Below are 14712 nucleotides of genomic sequence, written 5' to 3' on the forward strand. Positions count from 1 at the left end.
GGGACAACATTAAATACATCAACATTCGAATTATAGGGGTCCAAGAAGAAGAAGAGAAAAAGAAAGAGACTGAGAAAATATTTGAAGAGATTATAGTTGAAAACTTCCCTAATATGGGAAAGGAAATAGTCAATCAAGTCCAGGAAGCATAGAGAGTCCCATACAGGATAAATCCATGGAGAAACATGCCAAGAAACATATTAATCAAACTATCAAAAATTAAATACAAAGAAAAAATATTAAAAGCAGCAAGGGAAAAACAACAAATAACATACAAGGGAATCCCCATAAGGTTAACAGCTGATCTTTCAGCAGAAACTCTGCAAGCCAGAAGGGAGTGGCAGGAAATATTGAAAGTGATGAAAGGGGAAAACCTACAGCCAAGATTACTCTACCCAGCAAGGACTCATTCAGATTCGACAGAAAAATTAAAACATTTACAGACAAGCAAAAGCTAAGAGAATTCAGCACCACCAAACCAGCTTTACAAGAAATGCTAAAGGAAGTGCTCTAGTCAGGAAACACAAGAGAAGGAAAAGACCTACAATAACTAACCCAAAACAATTAAGAAAATGGTAATTGGAACATATATATTGATAATTACCTAAAATATAAATGGATTAAATGCTCCACCCAAAAGACATAGACTGGCTGAATGGATACAAAAACAAGACCTGTATATATGCTGTCTACAACAGACCCACTTCAGACCCAGGGACACATACAGACTGAAAGTGAGGGGATGGAAAATGATATTCCATGCAAATGGAAATCAAAAGAAAGCTGGAGTAGCAATTCTCATATCAGACAAAATAGACTTTAAAATAAAGACTATTACAAGAGACAAAGAAGGACACTACATAATGATCAAGGGATCAATCCAAGAAGAAGATATAGCAATTGTAAATATTTATGCACCCAACATAGAAGCACCTCAATACACAGGCAAATGCTAACAGCCATAAAAGAGGAAATTGACAGTAACACAATCATAGTAGGGGACTTTAACACCCCACTTTCACCAATGGACAAATCATCCAAAATGAAAATAAATGAGGAAACACAAGCTTTAAATGATACATTGAACAAGATGGACTTAATTGATATTTATAGGACATTCCATCCAAAAGCAACAAAATACACTTTCTTCTCAAGTGCTCATGGAACATTCTCCAGGATAGATCATATCTTGGGTCACAAATCAAGCCTTGGTAAATTTAAGAATATTGAAATCGTATCAAGTACCTTTTCTGACCACAGTGCTAGGAGACTAGATATCAATTACAAAAAAAATCTGTAAAAAATACAAACACATGGAGATTAAGCAACATGCTACTGAATAACCAAGAGATCACTGAAGAAATCAAAGAGGAAATCAAAAAATACCTACAAACAAATGACGACACAATGACCCAAAACCTAAGAGATGCAGCAAAAGCAGTTCTGAGAGGGAAGTTTATAGCAATAAAATCCTACCTCAAGAAACAAGAAACATCTCACATAAACAACCTAACCTTATACCTAAAGCAATTAGAGAAAGAAGAACAACAACAACAAAAAAACCAAAGTTAGCAGAAGGAAAGAAATCATAAAGATTAGAGCAGAAATAAATGAAAAAGAAATGAAGGAAATGATAGCAAAGATCAATAAAACCAAAAGCTGGTTCTTTGAGAAGATAAACAAAATTGATAAACCATTAGACAGACTCATTAAGAAAAAAAGGGAGAAGACTCAAATCAATAAAAGTAGAAATGCAAAAGAAGAAGTAACAACTGACACTGCAGAAATACAAAGGATCATGAGAGCTTACTACAAACAACTATATGCCAATAAAATGGACAACCTGGAAGAAATAGACAAGTTCTTAGAAAAGCACAACCTTCCGAGACTGAACCAGAAAGAAATAGAAAATATAAACAGACCAATCACAAACACTGAAATTGAGACTGTGATTAAAAATCTTCCAACAAACAAAAGCCCAGGACCAGATGGCTTCGCAGGCAAATTCTATCAAACATTTAGAGAAGAGCTAACACCTATCCTTCTGAAACTCTTCCCAAATATAGTAGAGGGAGGAACACTTCCAAGCTCATTCTATGAGGCCACCATCACACTGATACCAAAACCAGACAAAGATGTCACAAAGAAAGAAAACTACAGGCCAGTATCACTGATGAACACAGATGTAAAAATCCTCAACAAAATACTAGCCAACAGAATCCAACAGCACATTAAAAGGATCATACGCCATGATCAAGTGGGGTTTATCCAGGAATGCAAGGATTCTTCAATATACGCAAATCAATCACTGTGATAAACCATATCAACAAATTGAAGGAGAAAACCACATGATTATCTCAATAGATACAGAAAAAGCTTTTGACAAAATTCAACACCCATTTATGATAAAAACCCTCCAGAAATTAGGCATAGAGGGAACTTACCTCAATATAATAAAGGCCATATATGACAAACCCACAGCCAACATTGTTCTCAATGGTTAAAAACTGAAACCATTTCCTCTAATATCAGGAACAAGACAAGGTTGTCCACTCTCACCACTATTATTCAACACAGTTTCGGAAATTTTAGCCACAGCAATCAGAGAAGAAAAAGTAATAAAAGGAATCCAAATCGGAAAAGAAGAAGCAAAGCTCTCACTGTTTGCAGATGACATGATGCTATACATAGAGAATTGTAAAGAGGCTACCAGAAAACTACTAGAGCTAATCGATGAATTTGGTAAAGGAGCAGTATACAAAATTAATGCACAGAAATCTCTTGCATTCCTATATGCTAATGATGAAAAATCTGAAAGAGAAATTAAGGAAACACTTCCATTTACCACTGCAGTAAAAAGAATAAAATACCTAGGAATAAACCTACCTAAGGAGACAAAAGACCTGTATGCAGAAAACTATAAGACAGTGATGAAAGATTTTAAAGATGATACAAAGAGATAGAGAGATACACCATGTTCTTGGATTGGAAGAGTCAACATTGTGAAAATGACTATACAACCCAAAGCAATCTACAGATTCAGTGCAATCCCTATCAAACTACCAATGGCATTTTTCACAGAAGTAGAACTAGAAATTTCACAATTTGTATGGAGACACAAAAGACCCCAAATAGCCAAAGCAATCTTGAGAAAGAAAAACAGAGCTGGAGGAATCAGGCTCCCTGACTTCAGACTATACTACAAAACTACAGTAAGCAAGACAGTATGGTACTGGCACAAAAACAGAAATATAGATCAATGGAACAGGATGGAAAGTCCAGAGGCAAACCCATGCACATATGGTCACCTTATATATGTATATTTTTTGCGGGATGCAGGCCTCTCACTGTTGTGGCCTCTCCCGTTGCGGAGCACAGGCTCCAGACACGCAGGCTCAGTGACCATGGCTCACGGGCCCAACCGCTCCGCGGCATGTGGGATCTTCCCAGACCGGGGCACGAACCCATGTCCCCTGCATCGGCAGGCGGACTCTCAACCACTGCGCCACCAGGGAAGCCCTTTTGCCCATTTTTAATGGGTTGTTTTCATATTATTGAATTATCAGAGATCTTTGTATATTTTGAGTTTAACCTATTTCTTTTCACTTTTGTTAATACAGCCACTAGAAAATTTAAAATTCCATACATGGCTCACATGTGTAGTTTACATTGTATTTTTTTTTAATTGGAGTATAGTTGACTTACAATGTTGTGTTAGTTTCAGGTGTACCGCAAAATGATTCAGTTACACATATACATATATTCATTCTTTTTCAGATTCTTTTCCCATATAGGTTATTACAGAATATTGAATAGAGTTCCCTGTGCTATACAGCAGGTCGTTGCTCGTCATCTATTTTATATGTAGTAGTGTGTGTATGTTAATCCCAAGCTCCTAATTTATCCCACCCCCCATGTTTCCCCTTTGGTAACCATGAGTTTGTTTTCGAAATCTGTGAGTCTGTTTCTGTTTTGTAAATAAGTTCATTTATATTATTTTCTAAAAATTAGATTCCACATATGAATGGTATATGATATTTGTCTTTCTCTGTCTGACTTACTTCACTTCGTATGATTGTCTAAGGATGCAACTGTACTGCCAGTAAAGGCCCAGGTACAGCATCAGGAAGGAGCAGCCACTTACCAGTTCATGTGGAAGGCCAGGGGCTGGGAGACAGGGCAAAGCAGAACATTTTGGTGTGGCACTTTTTTTTTTTTTTTTTTTTTTTTTTGCGGTACGCAGGCCTCTCACTGTTGTGGCCTCTCCCATTGCGGAGCACAGGCTCCAGACGCGCAGGCTCAGCGGCCATGGCTCACGGGCCCAGCCGCTCCGCGGCACGTGGGATCTTCTCGGACCGGGGCACGAACCCGTGTCCCCTGCATCGGCAGGCGGACTCTCAACCACTGCACCACCCGGGAAGCCCGTGGTGTGGCACTTTTGACACACTCATTTTGCAACCCTGAAAAAACAAAACATTACATTTCCAGCTTTTTAGAGTGAATTACCTAGTAACATGTGCAACTCACATGCTCATCTAATGGCTTGACTTCCCTCTCCCATTCCCTGATCCAACACTGCGGGCCTCGGGGTCTCAGTTTATCACCTGGGTTCCCACTCAAAAGATGCAACTGGGGAGAATGCAATCAAAGGGGTATTTACAAAAGTGCAGGCAGGTCCCGAGGAAGCAACAGAAGATGGTGAAGCTGTCGACAGCTGGAATCTACTATGCTTTCCAGAGGAAAAAGGGCAAGGGGACCTGGCGTGACCTGACACAGAGAGAGCCGAAGCTGTGATCTTACTTATTAGAATGTAGCCATTGACAATTGGCCCAGGAGTTCGGGAGCGGGGGTCTGGGGATGGGTGGGTGGCGGTCGTGCGCTAACCAAACTCTTCCCCCTCCCTCTGACCTCCCAGTGCCTGAGCCCAACCGGGAGACAGAGGACAAGAGACCTCTGAAGCAGCCCACAAGGTCAGTTTCACAGGCACCGAGCATGAAGTGGTACGAGGCACGCCCACCTGAGGCTCGGTGGTAACACTTACCACTGGGTTTCCTGACCCAGCCCATAATTGCCCGCCCACCTCAAGGCACCCCCGCTGCAGGCTGCCCACTCACTCTGGCCAAGAAATCCTACAATGCAGTGCTGATCACAGCACTCCCCTGAGTAAAACCCTCCGCGCTTTCTACCCAGCAAATCCAGACTGTACAGTGAGATCCCAAGACCCTCTTATAAGCGGACTCTACGCACCTCCTCGCTCACCTTACCTTCATGAATGCAAAAGTTTGGTTCAGCACAAACCCCATATAGAGCATCCTCAGCCACTACCCTCTCTTGGATGCTGCTACAGAGAGGGAGGGCCTGGCTGCCAGCGAACCCAAAGTCCGTCCTTGTGGTCACCCTAAAACACCTTCAGGGCTTCCAGGGACCCTGGCTGAGCTACTGTCAGAACTGTGCCTTCTCGGACCAGCAGAGGGCGCCGTGACACCGAACAACGTCGAAAGCACTTTCGGAGGCCACCCCGGGCGTGGGGCTGCGAGAGCTCTGAGCTCTGCGTGATGCCTGCAAGCAGGACAGTTGTCCAACCTGAGAAATGCGCTTGTCAAGCCTTTTTTTTTTTTTTTTAATGCAAACCACGGTTTGAAATACATTTTACCTTGCAACCTAGTACACACATACGTGTATATTTATTATCGAGTTTTAATATTAATCTGTCCAAATCTGATTGCTGATGGTATTTCATAGTCATAAATTCAAAATTAAACAGTTTAACACAATTAAATTTAGTTAATTAATTAAAGTGGAGTTTTGGTCTTTGTACCAGTAAAGCAAGAGTTTCTTAAACTGTTTTTATGTGACTGAAGCATTTATTTTGTTAAATATTCACAATTTTAGTTATTGAATGCATGGAATTTTCTGTATTAGTACCTTATTTTCTTGCTGCATGCTTAATTAAAAAAATTTTTTCAATGCAACTTATTTTGAGACATTTTTAAAATATAGCTAACCAAAAAAAATGAAAATCTGACCCTGTAAAGTCATGAAGGCCTACAGTCTCCTTAAAACAAAACATTTAATTTTCATGTGTTATTTATTTTCTGGGTAGCAGAGTACGTAACATTTTAGTTCAACTTAGAAAGTTATGAGATCCACAAATCATACACAGTTGTGGGGAAAAATACTTTGTCATAAACTCTTTAACATGTTAAAAGATAAACTGGGCTTATTAACAATTTTAAGAGTTTATTTGAGCAAAAATCCATTCGAATTGGGCAGCATCCAATCTAGCAGACAGAAAGGAGCGCTGAGGAGCTGTACAAAATAAGACTTTTATAGGCTGAAGGGCGTGGGAACAAGGAAGTAAAAAGTCAGGTTTGTTGTTACAAAGTTACTTTCCTTTAGGGGATGACAGAGGTCTACCAGGCAGATGACCTAACTAGTGTTGGTCAGGTGATCCCTGATTGACTGGGTTAAGATTCCATTTCTGGGAGAGCTGGGAACACTGATTAAGTGAAACCTCAGTTTGATGACAAAGGCTTAGCATAATCGACTCCATTTGGGGCCTTTTGTCTTGTTTTTTAACAAACATAGTAATTATCTCATATTTATATTCATGTTCCAAATAATCATCTTGCTTAGTTTAAATAGCTTGTTTGCATGGAAAGTTATCACAGGCAGCAACGGCAGGAAACAAACCACATGGATGCCTTGTCAGATGGAACTTCCTTTAGTTTCTACAAATGCAAAACAAGAAACAGTGTACTTTATGAGCTTGGTTACAACAGTGTGGGAGGGAGCCCAGGAGGAGGTGGTCACAAAAGCATGCCATTAACTGTTAAAAGCAAAATGCTTCTCACAATGCAGCACCATACCTTTAACCAGCCTGCGCAAAAGCTGTTTGCAGTGTTTGAGACCAACAGAGAAAAAGAAAAGGTTCCACTTTCAAATAATAACGACTAATAGATTGTTAAAGTTTTCATTACAGATTGATAAAAGTATGTAAGTGTGCATAGTTAATACAGTAATTGGGATCCTTGAAGACAAGTTCTTCAAGACAAGCTATTGGGGGGTGAAACATTCAATGAGTCAATAAATGTTCTAAAACAAAGATCTTCTAGAAGCACTGCAGAAGTCTGTGTCCTTGTGATGGGGCTGCAGTGATAAATCAGAGAAGCCAGCAGACCGAGAAGACGGCAGCCTAAAGTCTCAAAATAACCATCTCATCAGGGTTTGGATGCCAGTTTCTCTTATAGAACAGAGAGGGGGAGGAGATGAGGAAGTAAAGTAAAAGGTAAAAAGGCCGTAAGTTTTGTAAATATCACCTGGAATAGCCAGCCCCAGGGAGGGGGTGTGTTCATTTCTTCTTTCTTGTAGCCATCCACAGGTGCACTGGGTCCGGATGTTTCCCTGAACAAAGGCACTTTGGTTTAACATTCAGGCAGAGGGGCAGGGTTCCCCGAGGCAGGCCATTATGTATAGACAGTATCCTTTTAGTGAACAAGAGCAGCGGAAAGCAAAGGTTAAAGTGAAAGAAACAGATCCAACATGGAGTCAGATTTGGCTCTTCCCTGTTACACAGCCTTATATCAAGTCCTTTCTGAAAGTACTGAAATTCAGGTATTTGGGGTGATTTCTGAATTCACAAGGAAGAGCTGGCTTGTTAAATCTTGCCTAGAGAGCTGAGTTCCACACCACATGATGTTAAAACATGGATGTGTCTTACATGGAAATAACCTAAATGTCCAGAGACAGATGAATGGATAAGGAAGATGTGGTACATATATACAATGGAATACTACTCAGCCATAAAAAAAGAATGAAATAATGCCATTTTCAGCAACGTGGATGGACCTAGAGATTATCATAGTAAGTGAAGTAAGTCAGAAAGAGAAAGGCAAATATATGATATCATTTATATGTGGAATCTAAAATATGACACCAATGAACCTATCTATGAAACAGAAACAGACTCACGGACATAGAGAACAGACTTGTGGTTGCCAAGGGGGAGGGGGTCGGGGGAAGGATGGAGTGGGAGGTTGGGGTTAGGAGATGCAAGCTATTATATATGGAAAGGATAAACAACAAGATCCTACTGTAGAGCACAGAGAACTATTTTCAGTATCCTATGATAAACCATAATGGAAAAGAATATTTTTAAAAAAGAATGTGTATATGTATAACTGAATCTCTTTACTGTACAGCAGAAATCAACACAACATTGTAAATCAACTATACTTCAGTTTTTTTTTAAAAAGCTGGTATTAAAAAAAGAAAGAAAACGTTGATGTGTCTTATAAAACCCAACTGCTTCTGTTCATTCTGTTTTCAGCTCCTTGTTAAGATGTGGGAGCAGAAACCTCTGCTGAAAAGTAAGTAAAAGGAGCCCTTTCCCAAGAATGTGTGAATGGTTCAACCCTTATTGTGCTGAATGGATTCTGCTAGTTTAGGTTCTGTTCCTTTTTGTTTTGCAGTTGATTTCTATGACTTACTACAGGTCTCTGCCCACAGTTGATAAGGCATTGTCTTAGAAATGAAGCTGGGAAGGAAATATAGATCATTAGCAGCTGGCTCGGAGAGCACAGGGCCACTCTCACCTCCTCCAGGGCTGGCCCCATGGACAGAGCCAAGCTTGGAATTAGGAGAAAGATGTCTTTGGCCCACTCTGTCCCTGACCAAGCTGGGACCCCACCTGTACTTCATTTGTTAAACAGGGGAGTAGTTCGTGCCCGTTTTGCTTCTGTTATTGTTGTAAGGGTCTGACGAATTGAAGAAAGACTTCAGGGGAAAATGCACTGCTTTATATAGAATACAAGTGTATCATCAGAATCACTCAGCAAGGACCAGCTGTATCCCTGCCCTGTTCCCGGCACTACCTCTGTGCGTAGTGTCCCTGCGGGTCCCAAGGCTACAGCCACTCCTGGGCATAATCAAATGCACACACAGTCCCAGAGTCAGGAACAGACTGTGTACCCCAGGTCTGTTTCTAAGACAATTGATCAGAGCCACAAACTCTGTGGCTTAGCCTGCTCAGTACCGGGCATGGTTCCTGCCACTGTTCGTGATTTGGTACCTAGAGTTATCATTACCACAAAATACCCACAGAATGGAATAGTGCCATTCTATCAGGTCACCCCAACACCTTGGCAAGCAGGGGTTGGAGGACGGCTCACCTCGATTTACCTATGAACAGGTGTGTGCAGAAGCACCTGTCATCAGCCTTTTCCTCATAGGAAGTATCACCTGGACCACACTTGTTCCATCCTTTCTCCACTTATGGACTATCATCTACCTACATCTCTGGCCATCCTCTCTAAGTGAACAAGAGGACATTTTGATCTGGAAAGGAAGCGACATGCCAGCCCACACAGCTGGAGGAGCTTACTATCAATCTCAAAGTCTTCTTTCATCCTGATGTCACAACAGGCTAAAATAGCGAAAGATTAAGACAATAAATCAAAAAAACTTCTACATGTTACTAAATAAATTGTTTTTCAATTTTCACATATATTAAAAACTTCTCCCTGTGCCTACTCCTTAACCTAGAAAGTCCTCTTCTAAGGCTATATTCCAAGGAAATAATCACTCACTGCTAAATTTATAGGGTATACGCATGTGTCCAACAATGTGAAATCATTTCAAAAATTGTAGGATGTTCATGTCCTCTTTCCTCAACTTTGATGCCAAAAGGGGTCCACTTGGACCCAAATATGTGTTAGCAATGTAGAAGGTACTGGAGAGTTGTAGAAGGCATGGAGAAGGTTTACAGTGTAACCCCCTGGAAACAGCTTAATCACCCCAGCATCCAGTGTCCCCTCTTTGCACCCACTAGCTGGCTTCCCCTTCCCTGCTTTTCCCTCCCCTCCCCCCTTTCCCTCCCCCACCTCTCTCTCCTCCTCTTCCCCCTTTTCTCTCCTTCCATCTTCCACTCCTTTCCTCCAATCAAAATTTCACTGACTCCAGTCTAGTCCTTTCTCACTGAAACCCATTTTTCTCAACTCTCCACCCCCACTCCTGCCAGATTTTCATTCTTTATCCAGTTCAGAGCTCACCAAAACAAAGGCCGATACAGTACACAGGACAGACCTTCCTTAGAACACAGTTTAATGACCATATTTTGGCATATTGGTATGATTTAGGGGCTCGCATCCCCCATGGAAAGACTAACAAGGAATTCTCCAACAAAGATGGGCCTCCTCTTACTAAAAACTCCTATAATGGCTGAAAAAGGAAGAGAACTTTCTACATACTTTTACATATTCCGTGGAACTTTATGCAACAATTAAAAACGATCTTATAGAAGCCTATCTTGTGACATGGAAGGGAATGCAAGATACACAGTTAGTGACCAAAAAAATTAATTTTTCATGCTTGATTCTATATTTGTAATTAAAAAGAAGTCTATAGGGCTTCCCTGGTGGCGCAGTGGTTGAGGGTCCGCCTGCCGATGCAGGGGACATGGGTTTGTGCCCCAGTCCGGGAGGATCCCACATGCCGCGGAGCGGCTGGGCCCGTGAGCCATGGCCGCTGAGCCTGCACGTCCGGAGCCTGTGCTCCACAACGGGAGAGGCCACAACAGTGAGAGGCCCTTGTACAGCAAAAAAAAAAAGTTTTGCATTGTAGCAATATAGGGGTAGTGGATTGAGAGTTACAAACTATTAGGTATAAAATAAGCTACAAAGATATAATGTACAGCATAGGGAATATAGCCAATATTTTATAATAACTAAAAATGGAATATAACCTTTAAAAATTGTGAATCACTATATTGTACACCTATAACATATATTATTGTAAACAAGATATACTTCAAGAAAAAATTTTAATAAAACATAAAGTCTATGAGAACAAAATTCTCAACCATCGTATATATATTATATATATATACCCATATACATACATATATTTATATGTATATATATAAAATTCCAATGATCTTCCTTTTAAGTCACTTGGAATCAAACTATAGATTGATGTTCGATTAATCCTTGTAAATCAATTAAATTCTTCTCTAACGGAAAAATAAATTCAATAACAAAAGTTTAAAAAAACATTTTGCATTCGCAATTGATAATCAATTCAACTAGACAAAAAAACACACCAACGTTTCCTTTCCAGATGGCCCATCTACCTTGCATTTCCTGTGAGGCTTCTGTGGGACAAGACCTTCAGTTTCTTTAAGGACCTGCCAGTACGCCCTTCAATCCTTCTAAGGTTCAATTGCCCACATTACCTTAGGCAACAGTTTTGCTAAACTTCCCACCACGACATAACACACATCATTCTTTTCTCCGGCTTTCAGTCTCATTTTCCTCACTGCCCTTCAAGCCCTCATGAGCAAAGCCTTCCAGCTTCCACCAGCCACCCAAACCCAAAGCCAGCGTCACATGTTGTAAATTTTAGTCACTGGAGCACCTCTCCTGATACCAAAACCTCTTCTAATTACCTATTACTGCCATAACCAACCACCGCAAAACTTTGTGGCTTATTTTGCTCACAATTCTGCACTATGGACAGGGCTCAGCTGAGAGAGCGACTCTGTTTCATGTGGCTCAGCTGGGCCTGGAGGATGATTTTTCCAGCAGGTCACTCGTTTTGCTCTCATGGTGTTAGATATCAGCTAGGAGCTCGACTGGGGCTCTCAGTAGAGCCCCAATTTCTTTCTACGTGGACCCCTTAGTGGGGCTGCTTGGAATTTCTCACAGTATGATGGCTGGCTTGCAAGAACAAATAGACCAAGAGACCAGAAGTAAAAGCTGCCAGTCCCTAAGACCTGGAAGAGGCTGGAAGCAGACACAGTTCCACTGCCTTCTATTGGTCAAGCAATCACAGCGCCCACCCAGAGTCAAGGAGAGGGCGCATAGACCACACCTCTCAAGGAGAGGAATATCAAAGGATCTGCAGTCCTCTTTACTGTGCCCCACCAGCGAGCTATTGACTAACTGTTGCTGTCATAATTTCACATCTACCCACTCCCATCCACCCCCATCCACCATCCATTCCAGATGAGCAACAGTTCCTGGTGGTACATGAGACACACCAGCAGGCCGATATCCACTCAGAGCTGCGCACACGGTGCATCCCTGGCCCAGGTATGTGGTCCTCACTCCTGGTTTCTGGAACACTTCCTCTGGGTTATGGGCACCAATGATTTTGGCCCTTCTCAATCCCCTAGATCAAGTCTAAATTGTCTTCCTTAGCTATGGACCTGCATGGACAAGGGGCTGGATTAGCACTCATTGGCTTGGCCTGGCTGGGTTGGTTTTGGGGGGGCTCTTTTCATTGTTTTTTTTCACAGTGCTCCTCCTTAGGTTTTTCTAACTATTCGTAATTTCATTCCTAAGACCACTCCGAGCAACTTGCTCCAAAGAACAAGAACAGATATTTTCTCCCAGGAGGCCCTAAAAATCAATGGGTTGTTAGTGATACAGTGGGAGGGAGAGAATGGAGCTTGAGAACATACATGCCTTGGTGTGTCCTGGTAGGGTACCACTGACGTCACTCACTCTCTTCCAGTGGATACAATGACTCATTTTGAAAACAAATAGAGAATTAGTCTTAGGAGAATGCTTTTGGACCCACTGCTTTGAGCATTCTTTGCTGATGGAGACAGATCCCAGATGACCGAAGGTAGCATTTTTTTAGGTGGATCTGTGGATATCACCCGATTGGATACCATCTAAAGATCTGTTGTGAATTTCATTAGCCTTGTGAGCCAATTCTGTCCATAACTGGATATCAGTCACCTAAATGTCTCCAAGTTCTTCAGACGACTGGGGTCATCTTTTTTGCAATGTTTAAATAGGAATTAACTTAATCCCCTACCCAACATATGGTGGAAACCCAATTTCCCCTACCCCGTTCCCTAAGACCTCAGGGATACCTCTCGTCGTCACCAATTTCTTATATCCTCTGATCTCTCTCATGGCTCACATATTTCAATTGGCTCCTATGTTGGTCCCAAACTGACCCAGAACTTTGGTTTCCTCCAAAAAAAAAAGGAAAAAAAGTTGGTACTGGGTGTTACTAGCCCTGTAGTTACCAAACTTGGCTTTAGAAATACCAGCAAGCCTTAAATATCCTGATGCTGAGTCTGCTCCCTAGATCAATCAAATAGGAATTTCTGAGGGTGGGACACAGGCCTTCATATTTTTATTAACTCCTTTGGGTATTTCAGTGTCAGCAGTGCTTGAGAAACTCTCAACTAGCACAGTGCTTCTCAAACCCCAGTGTGCATGAGAAACATCTGGGGATCTTGTTAAAATGCAGAGTCTGGGGCTTCCCCGGTGGCGCAGTGGTTAAGAATCCACCTGCCAATGCAGGGGACGCGGGTTCGATCCCTGGTCCGGGAAGATCCCACATGCCGCGGAGCAACTAAGCCCGTGCGCCACAACTACTGAAGCCAGCATGCCACAACTACTGAAGCCTGCACCTAGAGCCCATGCTCTGCAACAACAGAAGCCACACCGCAACGAAGAGTAGCCCCCACTCGCCACAACTAGAGGAAGCCCACGCACAACAACGAAGACCCAACACAGCCAAAAATCAAATAAATCAAATAAATAAATTAAAAAGAAAAAAGTAGAGTCTGTTTCTGGGGTTGGAGTGGGGCCCCAGATGCTTCATTTCTAATAAGCTCTCAAAGGATGCTGATACTGCTGCTCCCCAGACCACACTTGAAGTAGCAAGGGGTCAGCCCACATGGGGGATGACAGTGGTCCAGCAAACAATCTGCACCCTCCCTGGTAGGCATCCATCAGTGATACCACCATCAAGAACTTCTCAGACGCCAGCGCCTCCAGTCCCAGCTCCCAGTCCTCTCTCACCTTTCATGTTTCTTGGCCTCCCTCAATCTCTAGGCCCCTTGCCTTGTCCTTCTCAGGGTGCTTGTGGAAGTATCAGACTTTCCCTTGTTTATTGGGTGGATCAGTCTAATCCTCTCCATCTCCCAGCACATCCCATCCACATTCTACGAGCTTTGTTTCCACACCTAAATGCGCCGTCAAAAGGATTGACTAATCCCAAAGCAGCGCTCTGCCCAAGCGATATGACCTCCATCTTCTCAACCAGAGGTTCCCACACTTCTCAGCTCACTGTGCCTTAGTGTCTCAGGAACTTCTACACAGAACCTCTAAGACAAATATATATATATATGCCTGACAGTTCTGTTTATTAAGTACTTAGGTTGATACAACTTAATGGAATTTGCATACACAGGTCTAACCCATGTTCTTGTTTCCCTCAAAAATTTAAAGTATCCCGTGGCATTGACACATGTACACTATTGATACTATGTATAAAATAGATAACTAATGAGAACATACTGTATAGCACAGGGAACTCTACCTAATGCACTGTGGTGACCTGAATGGGAAGGAAGTCCAACATGGAGGGGACATATGTATGGCTGACTCATTTTGCTGTACAGTAGAAACTGACACAACATTGTAAAGCAACTATACTCCAATAAAAATTAATTTTAAAAATAAATAAAATATCCCATGGCACCCCTGTGAGTGTGGTGAGGTGCCCCAGGGCACCTTGGTGAACACTTTGGGAACCATGCTTCTAAACTAATAATTGGGATAAAAGTAACCTCCAAATGTCCTAGGAAGGTAAGAAAGCCTTGTAGCAATGATTCTGTCTGATCCAGATGGGGCTGAATTTGGTTACTAAAGAGAGGGTCTCTGGGCATTTCTTTCCTACCACTAACCA

Source organism: Mesoplodon mirus (assembly GCF_964341445.2).
Source record: "Mesoplodon mirus genome assembly, chromosome: 14".
Lineage (NCBI taxonomy): Eukaryota > Metazoa > Chordata > Mammalia > Artiodactyla > Ziphiidae > Mesoplodon > Mesoplodon mirus.